The sequence below is a fragment of the Apus apus genome, chromosome 3 (assembly GCF_020740795.1).
Source record: "Apus apus isolate bApuApu2 chromosome 3, bApuApu2.pri.cur, whole genome shotgun sequence".
Lineage (NCBI taxonomy): Eukaryota > Metazoa > Chordata > Aves > Apodiformes > Apodidae > Apus > Apus apus.
This window is the reverse complement of record NC_067284.1, coordinates 71,200,141-71,217,641: the sequence shown is the minus strand read 5'-3', so window position 1 is coordinate 71,217,641 and position 17,501 is coordinate 71,200,141. Positions and strand designations below refer to the sequence as shown.

Here is a 17,501-nt window from a genome sequence, read left to right as displayed (position 1 = left end):
TGACCTAACAGAAGACTTTGGACAGGGAAATGAGTGAAGTCTCTATAGAGCTGTTACTGTCAACTTTACCTGTAAAAGGTTTCATTCAGTTGAATCTGGATTTGCATGAGGATTGGTTACTGTGAACGTCATCAAAAGGTGTAGGATGATCATGTACAGTCTTTTTGAACTGAAAATCAGTCCATGCACCTGTATGTATGCAAGTGCTTATACCTGTGACCTGCTGCATTGGTGAGGGAAGGAGGACATTGCCATCATCGAATTACCTGTGCAAACCCGCTGGGTCACATCACTTCTAAGCTCTTTAGGTGTTACGAAGAGAGGGTTATTCCAACAGAGAAAATTAAGGGCTTTCTAAGTCCAGGATTATGAGAACCCTGTTTGTGAGGGTATGGACTAGCTGTAATGTATAAAGCCACTACCTTCTTTTTAGTGACCTGAAAAAAAAAAATAATGAAGGATTGGTTCTGAAAGAGCCCAAAGGATGAGCTGGGTTTTAATCCAGTTTTGTTAACACGGTCATATACATAGGTGTAGGGAGTTTTCTTTTCCATACCTGTGAGACAGGAGATATTCTCAGGGCTTTAATGTGATTTTTTTTTTTTTTTTTTTTTGGTCAGTTTTGGGCAGCTACTAGGAACTACTCCTGCAATTGGTACTGCACCAGGGAGAGTCAGGTACTGTCAGAGTAAGGCATTCTTTAAAAAAAATGTCACTTGTACCGCAACAGTGCAGTAGAGTTTGGTCTCACACTTGTCTTGAGGTTTGCTTTTATGACTTGCAAATCAAGGTTGTACAAAGTACTTAGTCAAATGTAGTGTATGACTGAAATGCTGAACTATCTGTTGCTAGTTAAAAATAACAAAACATTCTAGAAGTACTGTAGGGCAGGTAATAAGGATGTGCAAAAAGGGAGGCAGTGGTGTTTAATGTTTTACCTCTAAAACACTAATGCCAGGCAGTTCAACACCTAGTTAGCATGCGCCTCCTGTACAAAGAGCAAAGGACACTGCCTTTCGGGGTTGTTGGATGCATGGTTTCAGTTTCCTTTTTATCAATGTAAGGGACTTGAAAAGCTGCTGCTAAGGCTCATTGAACTGCAGAAAATTACGTTAAGGGACTGTATTAAAGCACAGTTTCACTGAAGTCTTACTTACTGGCACTGTTCAAAACTGTTTGCACTGCATTTTCATGACACAGTAGAGAATTTATCTTTCTCTTTGATATAAAACCAAAACAAAAATCCCTAGTAAAAAGAGTGAGTCTGTATAAAACTCAGTAAAATTTAGATTTTTCCAGCAATACAAGGCAAATATCTTATGAAAACAGAATTCAGTAATTTAATTTTGTTTGTTCAGTCACATTAGTCAAAAGCTAAGTTCATTGCCTGATCCTGTGTTTCAGTGTTCATATGCTGTCAAGTCTTGAACAGGAAAGTTGGAATTATTGAGACTTACAGCTTGTGTGGCAGTGCCAAATATAATGAATCTTGAAGGTATATTTCAGTTATGCTTCAGAGTTATGTAATTGCTTCATCTGTTGCAAGCCGAATGTTAATTTATAGAAAGATAATTCAAAAAGAAGTCAGCATGTAGTGCTTGTCCAAACATGACTTAGTCTGGATTTTAAAATGCTGAGACTGACAAGGACTGTTTTTTGACAGTGGATGCAAATGTGTTGTGCTTTAACTTCAGACCTTCGCATTATGCGAAAACGTGTCTTTTCCTCCCCGGTGGGGAGTTTATGTAGCAACATGAGTGTGCATGAAGATAAAATCATCGTATAGTGTTTTACAAAAGAGTTATTTTCAAGAATTATCTTGGAGGAATACTGACGTTCTAAAACTCTTCTGGAATTTATTATATCCTTCAAGCAGTAGTTCTGCATCATAAGAAAATGTATTGACTTGAGTAAGACAAAGTCTTTTCTGTGCTTAGTGCTGCCTTTATGAGGGCAGTTTCTACTTTGCTCCATAATCCAAACTGGCATGGGGGATGAGGAGGAGGAGGGAATCAAGTTTATAATCCACAAGAAAATGCAGAAATCGTCTGCCGTTCTTCTAGAATGATGAAATTTTTCTGGCTTCTTTTGGTTTAAGATCTAGGATTTTTGAGCTGATCAACTGAAAGGAAGAGCTTTATATAGAGAATTCTGTAAGTGTATCCAAATTTATAACCAGGGAAGCCTTTATGGTTGTGAAACATTTTGACTTTTGGCAGTTGCCAAGGAACTTCAAGTATTTGGGAAGATTGTGAGGTGTCCTTATCAGAGAATTAAATGATTTTTTTGACCTTCTGCCTCTTTAGGGTTGGAATTCCTGCAATATGTGTTCCATTAGTTCAGAATAATGGAGAAATTCAGAATTATGCTGTAATTAAGTCAGAAATGTTTATGCAATAATCTGTATTTACGATTAGTAATTTCAGTGTAGTGGTTTGACTCATAGTGGTATTTGTAAGCCCTTCAGATAGAAACATGGTCTGCTTCCTTTTTTAATGTATGTGTTTTTGTAGAATTGTCTAGTCTCACAGAAAAACTTGGTCCCTTAAAACTATAGTAAGTAAGCCACCTATGGAAAAGAGTGTGTTTTGAACCCTGATGTTTATGAAAGCTTCCTATCTTCAGTTTGTCTAATTCTATTTATTTTGCAATAAGGCTGAATGTCTTGAGCAAAACACTTGCCCATAGACAAGAGTTAATCCAAGACCTCCAAACATCAGTAAAGCTCAAGGCTGACTTAAATTTAGAACTCAGAGAGAGAGATCACATGGAAATGAGCCCTAAAGTAGTAAGTGAGTTAAAAAGACCTGGTAGTTCTTCAAAGAAATGTAACTACAGATGCAGGAAGCAACTAAACACAGAATGGATTGAAAGTGTAATAGCACACCAGCTTGGAAAATTAAGAGTTCTTTACTGAACACAAAGTAGGAAGAAACATACTGAAGCAAGAGAGTGCAGAGAGAAAACTGGAAAGGCCAGGGCAAAAATTGGCTGTAGCGTTCAAGAAATTTCTACAGAAATACTTAGTTTTGGAGAATTAAAGCTATTGATAGCTGATGTCTGAAAGGTATGCTCTTCTCCATTGGTTCATTAACAAAGTCAGATACGAGCTTAAATATTGGAAATAACTTTTAACATTTAGGATGCCTTAATGTTCAGCAGTTACAAAAATGTTAGATGGATCTGTCATCAGGTGTATAAGATTTTGCCTAGAAAATGAACAGATGATCACTTGAGATTCCTGTCAGGTTAAGATTCCTGCCACAATTTCTTGAGATTCTCCCTTTTCTTTTTTAAGGTTTCTTTGATCCTGCCAGTGATTGGGGCATCTTCATGAAGCTATGCAGACTTTTGATATCCAGCAGTCTGCACTTGGTTAATTCTTGTTTGCATAGATTTGTGGGTATAATGTTCATAGCTTTTATTGTTGTAGATGGTCTTCTGTAAACCATCAAAATTTTGACATAAATTACTCAAATTAGTTTCTAAGATTGTTATTGCAAATAAAGAGTTAAGTACTATGAATACAAATTTTACTTGGTTTGGAAATACCTGAACAGAACTTTGAACAATATTTATACATTATTTAGATAGCATGTTCTATATGCATACATTTTATACTGAATAGAGTCCAAGAAAGTAAGCTTCTGGGCACACTAGGGAAAGACAATTTTGGCCTGTGTTATTCTTAACCATGGGCCTTACTAGTAAAGAATGACATGAAGCTGACATACGCTTCCTCAGCCTTACCTCAGCCAGATTCTCTCCAGGTAGGCTTTGGCTTCAGTGATTGTGTCCCTGCATGCTTTGACAGTGTCTCTGTTTTCCTCCCAGGTTACCTGTCCCTTCTCCCACCTTCTCCTTGTTTTTTATGTTTGAATTTTGCCATGAGCTCCTTGTTCATCCATACAGGCCTCCTGATATCTTTGTCTGACTTATAGCTTATTGAGCTGGACTTCTCTTGACCTTGGAGGAAGTGATCCTTGAATATCAATCAGCTTTCTTTGACCCCACTCCCTCCATGGGACTCTACCAAGAAGATCCAGCAACTGGCCAAAATCTTCTCTCAGGAAGTCCAGAGTTCTGATCTTCCTTTTTGCCCTGCTCCCTCAGGATCCTGAGCTCCACTCTTTCATGGTGACTGCAGCCAAAGGTCCCTTTTGACCTTCACATGCTCAATAAGTCTTCTTGTTTGTGAGTATGAAGTCCAGCAGAGCACCTCTTCTTGCTGTCTTCTCTATTGCTTTTGTCAGGAACTTGTTATCAATGCTCTCTAGAAACCCCTTGGATTGCTAAAGCTGTGCTGTGTTGGTTCCCCAGCAGATACTAGGGTGGCTGAGGTCCCCCATGAGGACCAGGGCCAGAGCTGTCAAATGCAAGGCTAATTCTGGCTGTCTATTGAGGCCCTCATCCACTTGTTCTTCCTGCTCTGGTGGCCAATAGCAGACACCACTGCAGTGCCACCCACACTTGCTCTGCTCTTTAGTCCTTAGTTGTAAGCTCCCAGCTGGCTCATCATCCATGCCCAGGCAGAGCTCTATGCATTCCAGCTATTCTCTCACCTAGAGGGCAACTCTTGTCTTCCCATCTTGCACACCTATCCTTCCTAAAGGGCCTGTGTCCCTCCACTGCAGCACTCCAAACATGTCAGCTATTCTGTCTTGTCTTCGTGCTCCAAACAAGATCACAGCCGTACATCTCCATCCACACAGACCTCTTGATTCCTTTAATTTTTTAACCTCCTCCTTTGGGTGATTTAAAGTAGATAGAAGTTACAGGGACCCCAACCATGATTCCCCCAAAAACAAGGCTGCACCTTTAGTTCATCCGGTTGTAGGTTATTTATAATTATTAAAAAAACCTCCCAAATGCATGAACTCTCAGATTGGTTTGCCAAGGAAAACAGATGTTAGACTTCAGCTTTGTTTTTATCTTGTGAGAATCAGTTAACATGATGAATGCAGGATTTCAAAGTCTGTGCAGTGTGCTTAGACCTAGAATCTAGTTGTTAGTACGGTAGAAAAGCACAGAATGACTGGAGCTTTCAGTCACAGGGCTGCACTCATTACTTTCCAGAAATCTCTCTCACATTTGTGCAGTGGAAAAATCTGTACTATAACAAGAGTGTACATACCCTTACATACTCTGCGTATTGAGAACAATTCATTGGACAGCTGCAATAAATCATGGAGCAGATGTAATTGCTATTAAGGTTTATTTCTTTTTCAAATGAAAGAATCTGCACATCAAATGGGTCATTATCTTGTATATTATCAGTTTGATCTTCCTCATGTTCGCTTTGGCAAGCTGACAATTACACATTTTTAGAACCCGGAATCAGATAAATGAAGGTTATTAAAAGAGGCATTGTGTTTTCATTTAACTTCTCTGCCTTTCTTTGGACACTTCGGAAATGCTGAAAGCACTAACCTTACTTCCTAAAGGTCTTGTGTGGATTTACAGCTATACACTGACAGTGTCTAGCTCGAGACTGGTATACAGAACAGTAAAAAATGTTTCCCATGCATATTCCATTCACAATACAATCTTTTCTTTTTGGAGAGCATTTGGCATCTTTTAGGCACAGATTAAGAGAAAGGAGGATTCAATGACTTCTCCCTCATTGTTTGTTGGCTGTATATGAAGAGAGGGAACTACAGGACTTGTTTAAAATGTGCTTGCTGCCTTCAGTTGCTGCCTCCATCAGGAGACGGATTGTACTGCCCAAAATACAGCTTTTTGTAGGAGTTCCCAGTAGGTTGTGCAGCTGCACATGTCATTGAGGAACAATTTCTGGCTGGAAGCTGCTTCGTTCGTGAAGATGATTTACATTTTTGGAGGTACTTTGTACAAGCAAACAACTGCAAAGAATAAAATTAAAAACTTCTGCTAGCCTGTTGTGTCCTGGCAGGTGGATCCTTCCTGTTGTGACTGGTTTAGGCCACTGCTGTAACTCACAGACGTCCTGCCTGGTCTGTTGTGATGTCTGCAAAGATCAAGGCCAGGTTGGAGGGTGCTCTGGGCAACCTCATCTAGTGGCAGGTGTGCCTGCTGATGCCAGGGGATTGGATCTGGATAATCTTTAAGGTCCCTTCCAACCCAAACCATTCTCTGATTCTGTAGAGGTTTGTCTCCATTCTCCTGTCTCCTCATCTGAGGTCTGGCTGGTAGCTTTTCTTCTCGCTGCAGTCTTCCCACTTACTGCCTTGTCACTCTTGCTGATTTATCCTGAAATTTGTTCTGTGAGTGTATGCCAGTGTTTTGCATTGCAAGAGAAAAGCACCACCTCCAAGGGAGGCACATGACCTGTTCTTAAAGAAATAGAAAATTTAACTAGTGATAGATGAAACAGAGAATTTGTGATGCTTTGATGCAGGTTTAAAACTTCACAACCATAAAAATGGAAATCCACTCATTTAATGTTTTTTCCAGTGTCATCTATCAGTAGTCAGATACTCTTCACAAATTATAACTCTTAATATTAAAATTTTCTCTAAACTTTGAATTTTTCCAGGAAAGTCTGTAGTTTCAATCACCTAAATTGGTATTATCACAGTAGAATAGTTCAAACATGTAGGTTTGGGTTTTGGGGTATTTTTTGTGTGTTTTTTTTTGTTCCTGTTTTGGGGGGGGTTTGTTTGTTTTAATGTTAACTAATTCCAACAATTCTGTTTGACATATGATGTGAATGTGAAGTTTTGTGCACAGAATATTGGTTTGAGTTTTTGAACCTTTCTGAGTTTTGTTTTTGAAACCAGTAGCACTGTTGCATTTCTTGCAAATCTAAGAAGCAGACTGAGTTGCATCAGTTTAGTTGCACGTGACAAAAATTAGAATTAATAGGAAATAGTAAGCCTTGTAACATTTTACATTAACACTGACTTTAAAGGTTACATTTCCAACTTCTGTGGGACCAGAAATTAGCAGGTTACTATTTTTCAGGGAATAGCAGCACCCTATAGAATTCAACTAATCTTTCTGAAAATCAATGAAAGAATTGATTTAAATTGATTGAATTAAAAAATAATATAGTTTAAAAAACCTGCATGGTTGTATAGCATATTTTTCTGCTGTCTGTACAGGACTTTTAGGAAAGTGATCTACTGTTTGATTTTCTTTGAGGAGTTCATTGAATATTGCAAGATTTGTGCAATGGTAGAGCTTTAAATTATATGTATTAACTCTTTGGATATGCTTAAATGTATCAATGCTTTATATATGTTTTAAATATTAATGGGGAGATGGAAAAAGTTATTTAAAGATAGAAGAATTTATTTAAAGGATGATTAGATACTTCATTAAGGCAGGAGTAAACTCAGGACAAGAACATAACCTGAGAATAGCCATTTTGGGTCATGCAGACATCTGTCAGAGTCAGTGCTCTGCTTCCAGCAAGGACCAATAGTTCAAGCCTAGGAAAAAGAGTAAGACCAAGCAGCTGGAGAAACATCTACATGTCCTGTCTTAGAGTACTCTGAGCCAGAGATGTAGGGACATGACTTTCTTGAACATAAAAATTAAGTACATAGTTGTGCTGATGAAAAGAAGCCATTTATAATGAAAACATAGTATTTTAGGTAGTTAAATTATCCAGAAGAGCTGTATTAAGACAGATTGTTGTTGATAAAAGTAGAGCCTGCGTAATGAATGTGGACGCCTTTTTCCTTTCTTTGAGAGGAGGAGGATTTAACTTAAGTTGCTACAAAGGAAGATCAAGCTTCAGGTATTTGAGATGACTATCTCTCTCTTGTTTTATGAGTTAAATACTTGAACACTTGCTCAGAGGAATAAAGACAGTTTAAATAAATAGGAGCATTTGAAAATAAAGCAGAGAATGATGCATGAAGAAGAGCTAGGAAGCAATCACGGGACCTTCTTTATTACAGGACTGAATAGGTAGTAAAAACCCACAGTCTCCAATGGCTAGGTGTGAGAATATGACAACAAGCTACAAATTAGGCAAATATATTTTGAAGGTAATTCTTGGGTGTTGGTCCTTGTGCCTAAGTGAAAGAGATACACTACTTGTTGGCTTGACCCAAAAATCCTTAATGTGAATTACCAGCAGAGGTGTCAGTGAACAAATTCTTTTTCCTGTTTAGTTTTGAATACAAAGGATCTCTAGGGTCTGAGGGAATGAGTGGGGAAGAAGCATATTGTTTATGTGGCTTTATTCAGTAGTGCAGAGACACTGACTATGGTGAGTTATATTTTATTTTGCTTGGCAGTAAAGTTTGAAGTGTAGCAGTTCAATGTTGGCTTATAAAAACTCAATATAATAAACATGTTTCATTATCTACAGATCAAAGAAATAAGCATGCTGTAATTAAAAGTTTTCTAATGAAACTTTCTTCCAGCTGTTTCTTTTCTAAGCTCAGTTTTTGGTGTTCAAGATAAGCTTTACTTTTAAGACTAGTATGAAGAGAAAAGAAATATTGATGTCAAGTTGAAGACACATGTAGCTGGCAATAACAGAATGGTTGTCTCATTTCTTTATGTTGTAAAGTCGTATTAACTGTTACATATGGGTTCACTGATACAAAGAGGCAATAAGCATTGGGGAGAGCAAGATTTATAATTATGGATGCAACAGAAATGCCATGAAGTTCCAAGAATGGAAGCAGGCAGTCTCTGAAAGAAAATCATTGATGAGATTTTGCCAGAGGTTTTCTTCCAGCTGCTTTTTTTCAAGCACTCATGTGGTTCTGCTAATTGACTGGGCAGATCTACTAGCTGGACATTGCTTTGAAGTTGCTTTAACTGTAATTAGTAATGCTCTCAAATACTGTGTGTCTGACTTCCTAGACATGGCACTCATTTTCAAAAGGGCATAAATTTAGACAGCTCTTACAACTCTTTTCATTGAGTTTCTGCATCATGCCCAAGTTCCTTCCTACAGCAACTAAGGGCAGGGAGCAATGCTGTTGTTGTAAACCTTGTGTTCACATCTTTGAAGTTTAAAAAGAAGTGTGGTTTTAGTACAGAATAAGCAGTATTGATCAGTTAGTGAAAACTAGGCTGCTGCTGGTTTTAATTGTGAGGTAATGAAAATAAGGACTACTGTGGATTGTGCTGGGAACAGTGTGACAGTTGTCCCCAGTGTTAAGTGGAATGGATGACCTGATGCATGCACTGCCTCCTTCTCTCCCACACCCTAGGTTTTGATGCTTATTACTGTGGGTGTGGCAAACAGTTGCTATGTGAACATTTTGGCCTCCCTGATCCCATGCACCTGCTACCACTCTTAATGAATAAAAGCTCCTGCAACCCGTGTTGCTAGCAGAGATTGCTAGGTGGCTGTTTGTGGAGGCATTTGAGGTACCCTGCCTGGTATTCAGTTACAGGCATAAAGCATCACTAGTGTTCAGCTATATTCTCTAGAAATGTCTTGAATAAATGTGCAGTGATTGAAAACACTATATACAAATGTGGTTATAAAGAACAACTTTTGTTAGGTTTTTAGGATTAAACTCAGGAAAGATAAATCCTCCTATAGGTACAGTTTGCACAACAGATAAATATTTTCTTTTTAGATGATGGAGATACTAGAAACAAATACTGTTGGCACAGCGTTCTACATTTACTACTTCAGTCTTCCTGGAGAGAGTTAAACTGTTTAGACACTGGCTGGTTAAGTTGATTTAGACCTCCCAGAACAGCAATTGAACTCCTGTGAAGTCTAAATTTTTTAGGAGTTCAATTCTATGCATATTTCTTGCACCTGTTTTGTATTACAAATCTTTAAGTATCCCTCGTGATTAGTCAGGAAAACAAGCCTATCACTCTGTCACAAGCAGAGGATGTTTTTACAGTTGGAAAGGGAAAAGTTGAAACTTGTAAAGTGTGCTGAAGATATAATACTTTTCTAGGTGGTGCAGTGGATTAATTTAATACTCCATGGAGTTCGTTTCCTCTCCAAAAACATTTTTTCAGTCCCACCCACATAGGGGTTTTTTTCCTCTTCCTTTTGATGTAGAAACTGTCTTTTAAACTTTCAGAGCCAAAAAAAAATATAATCCTGGATACACTTCCTGGATACACTTTTAAAAGTTTTCTCAGCCTGTTGACAAAGCTGGAAAAAGTGGCATTTAAAGGAATGCTGGATGGGAGATGTGAATGAAGAGGGACGAGTGGTTTTAAGTGGATAACTACTCAGTAAAGACAGCCTTACTGAAGGCCAGGATGTGAGAATCTCAAATAGTGGAACAAAAAAATTGAAAGGACAAGAGGAGAAAAAACAAGGAAATCTAAGAAAAGAAACAAAGTAAACACAAAATAAGACATTTTTCTAAGGCATGAAAATAAATTTCAGAGAGTTCACGAGTCAAATTAGAATTTTTTAATTAATATAGCATACTTTTTCCTTCTTCAACCAAGTTTAAAGTATATTATTTGCTTTTTAATTTTTTTCTATTTATATGTCACAGGCATTTCTTGCGGTAGTTTTTTTTACCACTGTTTCATCTTGGTTTTATTAGCTTAATTATTTTAGAATATCTGCATTTCTGAAGTAGTTATTGTTATGCTAAAATTTTCTAGGAACAGCTTTCACATGGCTGTCTGACTTAGTATCTTTTTAAACTCAGGCTCTAAATTACCCCAAGTCTGAACTGATGGCCCACTCTGGAAATTTGTTCTGCTGATGCTGTTTATACATGGGCCAGAAGAGCATGGGAAATGGATATCCAGCCTGAGGAAGCATTTGGCTGACATAAAGCAACTACATGGGACAGAAAGTTTATGAAGGGGTAGAACTGACAAGAACAAGCCGAGTTATATCTAGTGGTAGTGTCTTACTATACAGGTCTGCCAATATACTTTGCTTTTAGGTCAGGGGCTATGTGGGAGCAAAGCTCTATTGAAAGAAAATTTGTTTTCCACTGTCTAGTGCAACAAGCTCCTAGCTCTGGGGCATTGTTGCTGAAGTCCTCAACAAAAACGTGGATTTGGAGTTGAATCATGAAAAATATGGCTTCCAATGGAGCTGCAGGGAGCTCTTAAACTTTGAAGTATCCTGTAGAGCCTTTGTCAGGTCGTGGAAACAGCCTAGGTTTGATCTAACTGCAGAAGAGGGCAGGGGGGATGCTTCTAAATTAATTGCCTGTCAAGGTCTCTCCTTTTCTCTGCTCTTTCCCTCATAAAAGATACCAGTTGTCTCTGCATCATCAGAGTATCCTTGATATTTGGGCATGTGGAAACCTCCTACACAGCTTCAAGCAAGCAAAGAATGAATGAGGCTTCTCAAGGCATGATAAGCAGCAGGTGCTTCTTTTCTGGCCTCCCTCATTCCTTCTTAGGCTTGCACTCTTGTTATCTCTCCTGTTTCCCTGACACTCTCATGATCAACTCTCCCACCAGCTCTTGTTTCAGGTGTTTACTCCTCTGAATTTCTGTTCTGGACTCTTAAAGAGTAGCTGCTGTCCTGGTATGTTGTTGCTTGTTGCAGTAGGGTTATTACCAAGGTGTTGGAAGTGCATGTCAGATATACCTCTATGTTGACTGTTATTCAAAAGTGTACATTTCTCATTCAGTGCATCCTCGCGTCTGAGGTGAATGTCTTGGTCTGGTTTTGGCAGGACACCTCTCCAGATTGTAGTGGTTCATTCTGGCCTGTTTTGATTGTAGAAAATAAGCAATGGTTATATTTTTTTCCCCTCAAATACAGATAGGTATTTCCATAGGTGCAGAAAGATCTTTGTTTCAGAAGTGGCTGTTGGGAAAGCTTTTAACCTTGGAAATCACGTGTCCTTTTTTGGTGCAAATGCACCAACAATAAGATTAAAACTTCTCTTTTACTACAAGAAACCACTTAGGAATTCAGTACTTCAATATTTATGACTTAATTAAGAGGTTTCTTAGCACCTCTTCTTCCTTTCCAGAGTCCAAATGCCTGGGTTTGTTTTGCTTTATAAGTTGCTGTTCTTCAAGGAAGAGAATAATTTAAGGTTGGGAACACCACCTTAAAGCTGCTCTTGCCCCCTACAAAATACTTTTATATCAAATAAAGTGCCTATTACATACTTGTCTCACATTTGTAAATTGCAAGAAATCTTTCATTTAGTCTTCTCTGGTTTTCTGACTGTCTTGTTTCATTGGTGAGACAGACACCACTGACAGAACAGGAAACTGCAGAGACCAAGAATCACTTTTTTTCTTCAAAGGAAATATAAAGGGAGCTATTCTTGAGTGTGTGTTTGAGTTGTTTCTTTTTATTGCAATTTTTTTACCTATTGAATCATGTGCTGTAAGTAATACCAGATAGAGCCTTTGCTCTTTGAGAGTCACCTTTGAACCCAAATCAGCTAAAGACAAATAAGAAATTTAAAACTGTATTGTCAGTATCTTATGTGAAACACCCTGCACACTACATACTTTTTTAGGTTATTATGTTAATACAAAAGTAATTACTAGCATCATGGCAATGCATGTGTACCATGGTGATGCCAGTGTTGTCCCATCTAGTGAATGCTATACCCACTTCCAAAGAAGCCTAAAGAAGATGTACCAACACACTTCACATATGCATCTTGCTGTCAAATATTTGTTGTTAATAATTATTATTTCCTGATGCAATGTCTAATAAAAAACATATGCTGTATGCGTGTATCCTGTACGTTGCAGCACAAAATCTCAGACCATAGATAGTCCTGAAGCTTTTCAAAAGGATGGGACTTTGTGTAATTGCCTTTGGGTACTGCTCTCCCGTAGGAGACTTGTTGAGCAGGTGGTAACACCACTGCAGTTGTAATAGTGTTGTATTAAAAGTGACCTTAAAAAGAACTAATCGCATCAAGTGCTTCAAGCAATAGAAATGCTTGGTTTTTTTCATTTGTTTGCTGCTTTGAGTCAATCATTTGTACTTCTGAATTATCATATTGTAAGAAATTATTTTGAAATTAACCGAACTACAGTAGATTGTGTAGATTATTAGGAACTGATGAGGCAATACTCTTATGACTGTAATTATTTCTGTTGGATTATTGCACTCCATCAGATGTTTGAAAATTATATTACAACATCAGGCATCTTCTGTTGTCATAAATGAAAGAAAGAGGTTACAAAAGTCAAAACAAGCATTCTATGTTTAACTAGTTTTAAAATACATACGAGACGGTGTCTTGGCACTCAATGATCCCTGTGGAGGAAAAAGCTTATCTTTGTTACATCGTACTGCCTTTAGCAGTAAAAACATAGTAATGTTTTCACTAAAAAAATATAAACTGTTGGTATCAGAGGTAGATATATGGTATTAGAGAAGGAAATAGAACTGCAAAGTAATGTAACCCATAGAGATTTGTTCCATGTTCTTCATGTTTAATCTTTCTGAAAAGCCATATTGCACTTTTAGATATGTACAAAGTTATTTATAACTTGTAGATCTTTCAGACAGCTACGTTGAATATACAGCTTTGTCATTTTAATCTAATCTGACATAAGAATTAATAGCTCTAATGACATTTGGTGCCGGTTTCTGTACTGTATAATGTGGGACTTTGTGAACAGTTGAAGAAGTTAATTTCATGTGAACTTTTAATTTGTGAGCTTCCATGATCACATGGTCCAAATAAATTATCTCATCCTTAACATTTCTTAAATTGAGTTGTGGATGTTGTTAAATTGATCATGTCCAGCTCTCAGATTATTACTGCAGTAACTTCTTGGGTCTTTTACTCTCTGAGAGCACAATAGCCTTTGATATTAGCTGACAGATTTCCTCAGAGAGATATTTATAACACTGCAGCATTTGACACTTTTTTCCATCAACTGTTTGACTAGTTCAGTTTTGCTCATGGTTTTCCATCAGCTTTTTCCTTTCAGAGGAATTTGTATTTTATCTGTGTGTTATCCTTTATTTTAATTTTATTTATAAAGATTGCATAGGACAACAGGAAGAAAGATTTAGAAGTTGGGAGTCAGTCGTACATGCTTTTTGATTCAGTCAGTACATGAATGGGACTTATAATGGCTTTATCTATGGGGGTGATCCCTGGGGTTTTACAGAAACAACTTCACTGAGTACAATTACAGTACCATGATTAGCCACAAAAATCCTCAAATCAATTGCAGTGTTGCAATTACACAAGCATAAAACACTTCAGAGGTGTCCCTGGATTGATGGACGATGCCATTCAATTTCAGTGTCGTGTCATGAGCAGGAGGCGTTTATTGTCACATACTCATAACTGAATTCATAGAGAAGCTTGTTTTGGGTCTTTTTAGTTTGTGTCATTTTCCTGGGAAAAAGGGAAAAAAATGGTGGTGGGGGGGGTGTTGGGTGGCAGTTACAGTATTTGTCCAATTTGTACAGTAACCAAAACAGAGAACTAGATTATAAACTTGAGTAAATTTTTCTTTACTTTCATGGTCTGTAATACAAAACATTCATACTCAGTATTGCTGCTGCATTGTACATAGTGCTATCTGTTAGAGGATCTCTTAACAGATTTTTGTCATGAAAAATGTAATGTCTGTTTCTTACTAGGAGAGCACTCATCTTCCGTAACATTAAGTGACTAAATAAATTGGTGGACTCCCCTTTTGCAGCTGGTTGATAATTTTTAATGTAAGGCAGACAAGACTGATAAAGTGCTCAGAAAAGCCTTAATAGTGTTTGGAGAGGGATCAAAAAGGAACTTTGTTTGAAACAGAGTTCTCTCTTTTTTTTTTTTCCAAATGCACTTAACTCACGGAATTGTGTAGAATATGTGAGCTCCTAAGCTACCTCCATAGATTCCTCTTGCTAACTTGTTTTATTGCCTTTTTTACCAAATTTAAATACTTTTAAGGCTTGTATGTATTTGAAGTAATCATACTTTGTTATATGTGCTTTACTGTAGTTTTAGTTCTACAGTAAATTTTACTGCTTCCCCCAAAAAAAAAAAATAATGCTGTGTTATGTGATAATCCTTCAATATAAACCATCAATGCCCAGCAGAATCTGTTGATGACCAAGATCATGGATATCTCCAGGTCAGGGTTTAGGACAAGACATGGCACAGACACTTTCAGTGCTCTAAATATTGCAACACTGTAATAATGTGACAAGGAGCCATTCTATGTGGCACTTTTTTGCGTCTTTATTTATGGTTTATCAGCTTTCCTTGAAATCAAGTTTAATTTGTCTAAAGGTAGCAAACAGAAAGTGTTTAATCTGTTAACTAAAGAAACTATTGGTTTTAGAGGATGCTCTTGCAATTGCAGCTACTGGTAAAATACAAAAGGGATGGGATACTGCCTGTCGAGTGGTGGGTGGAGATGAACACAAGCAGGACCGAACTGGTGCTGACTGCAGAGGAGAAAGATGCTGAAGAACCCACTGAGATACTGTGACCACCTTGCATTTGATGTTTATTTGGTTCTCCTGATGCAGAATGGTTTTCAGCTGCCTTGAGCAAATCTGGCATGTAGTGAAATGGATGCATTGCCTGGTTGTTGTTATCATTGACAGTATTGAAGCTTTGATGCCAGAGGATTTCTGTAGGCTTGAACTCTGCAAGCAGCTTATGCACAGCAGTCCATATCCAGCTGATCTTCACTAGCCTTCTGCTGGGAGTAGCAGCTGCCACAGATCAGCTCTTGGTCCTCCCTGAGCTGTCAGTAAAACGTAGTAAGAATTGCTCAATTGATATAGCAGGCCTCTGCTAACCTAACTCATGTGACTAAAGGGAGTGGAGAGTTTGCTTTCATTAGAAGTGTGGCTAGGAGAGTTGAAGTTGTCAAGCTTCAGCAGGACATAGCGTAGAGCAAGGGGTAGACATGGCAACATCTACCATCGGCACTGCTGTGGTCAGAAGGAAACCTCTCTGCTGTTCAGTAGCCAAAGACTGGAGGGTCAAGCTACAGCAGGTTTTAAAAACTTCTTAGAACTATTTTTAGAGACTAAGAGACAGCTGTACTCCTTTGGGACAGTAAAGTCAAAGGGAAGCATATGCAAATGTTGAAGAAGGTGGTCTTAAGTAAGGAAATGTGTTGGAAGAACTAGCTTTTCAAAGAAACCTTTCTGCCATAAATGCTGTTTTTGTTGACATTCCCTTTTGCAAAAACACATCTGAGCAATTGCATGTGAGTGGTAGAGGGAAGGGGAAAAATAATAATAAAGAACAGATTTTCCTGGACAGCTTCTAATGCCTCTGAAGAGAAGAGCCCCAGCAAATATAATCATTTTTTCTTTGGAACTTGTCTGTTATGGATGAATTTGCAAAGGCAGAGTTTATCTGTTGTGATGCTGCTGATTGTAAAACAGTGCATGAGCTTATTAGAGTTCAGGAAATGTTTGATAGCTTTGAGTTTGGCACTTTCTGTGATAGCATAGGATGCTTGTTTGTCTGGGGGGAAAAAACTTCACAAGGTGATGAAGCTTTGTGGCTAATTAAAATCAGAATATTTGAACTGTTTTGGGGAGGTGTAATCAGCTGGTTAATGAGATTAAACTTTGGGAACAAAATAGAAATGTATTGCAGGTAGAATTCCAAGTGTTCACAGCGGACATCCAAAATTCATTAACCTTGTTCTTTGATTATGCAGTTAGTCCTTTCCTTGCCCGAAAGTTTACCTTGGCTAGGGCACTTGCAGTTAAATGGCACTGTGAAAATTACTGGAAAACATTAACTTGTTATTGTAAGCTGACATCATGCTGAGCCTGATGGGAAGTAGAAATTTATAAATAGCTTGTCCATATGTGTAAGACAAAAATCTGCTGAGTTTCAGCAGTAGCATGATTCATGTATTTGCTGTGGTTTAAGTTTCATCATAAGTTCTCTGTTTCTATGGACTTCATAGTTTCAAGAAGTATGTGATAGCAGTAGAAAACTTCAGGATAATCAGTGGTCCAAAACTGATAACTGAGGAAATACTGTGTATACTTGCTGTGCATTTATATTCATGCAGTCTACAGCTTACTGGCATGTATGTATTCTTCCCACTGTTTTCTCTGGAGAGCAAAGTACTTTGAAGGGCTTAGGTATACTTAAACCAGAATTTAGTAATTTTTTTTCTCCCTGCAGAAATTCTTACGCACATGCTTACAATCTGTGAACTGGAACTTAATCTGATTTAAGTCTGTTTCTGGGATTCATCCCCTTTAGATTTTAGTTAAATCACTTCATCTCTCTGTTACCTTGTCTGCAAGATTTCATTCTATTATAATCCTTTTGGAATATGTGGCACAGGGAGAGACTATAAAAAGGGAGAAGCAATATGCCATTATATAAGTAAAAGCTTTATTTCTTCATAATTCATGAAGAAGAAGCAAAAGGCTGATAGGTATTTCAGGAAGCCAGTCATTTTCTCTCAAGTGATCTTCCTTGTTGGATGTGGCTGTATCCACATCCTCCTGTGCTGAATACTACTGCCTTGTACTACAGTGAGACTAAAAATATAGGAAGGCTGTTTGGCTGAGGGTTGTCTTTTCCCTGTCATGGTACATCTCAGTGGGATCTTCTTACATAAATTGCTTTCTAGATGTTACTGTAATGAAAAAAGAGTTTGCATTACAAGCACCT

General features: G+C 37.9%; 1 protein-coding gene across 4 annotated transcripts in view; it reads left to right on the top strand.

The window, feature by feature from the left end:
• Positions 1-17,501, top strand: part of THADA (THADA armadillo repeat containing) — a 168,987-nt gene that overhangs the window by 80,466 nt on the left and 71,020 nt on the right. The window lies entirely within an intron of this gene.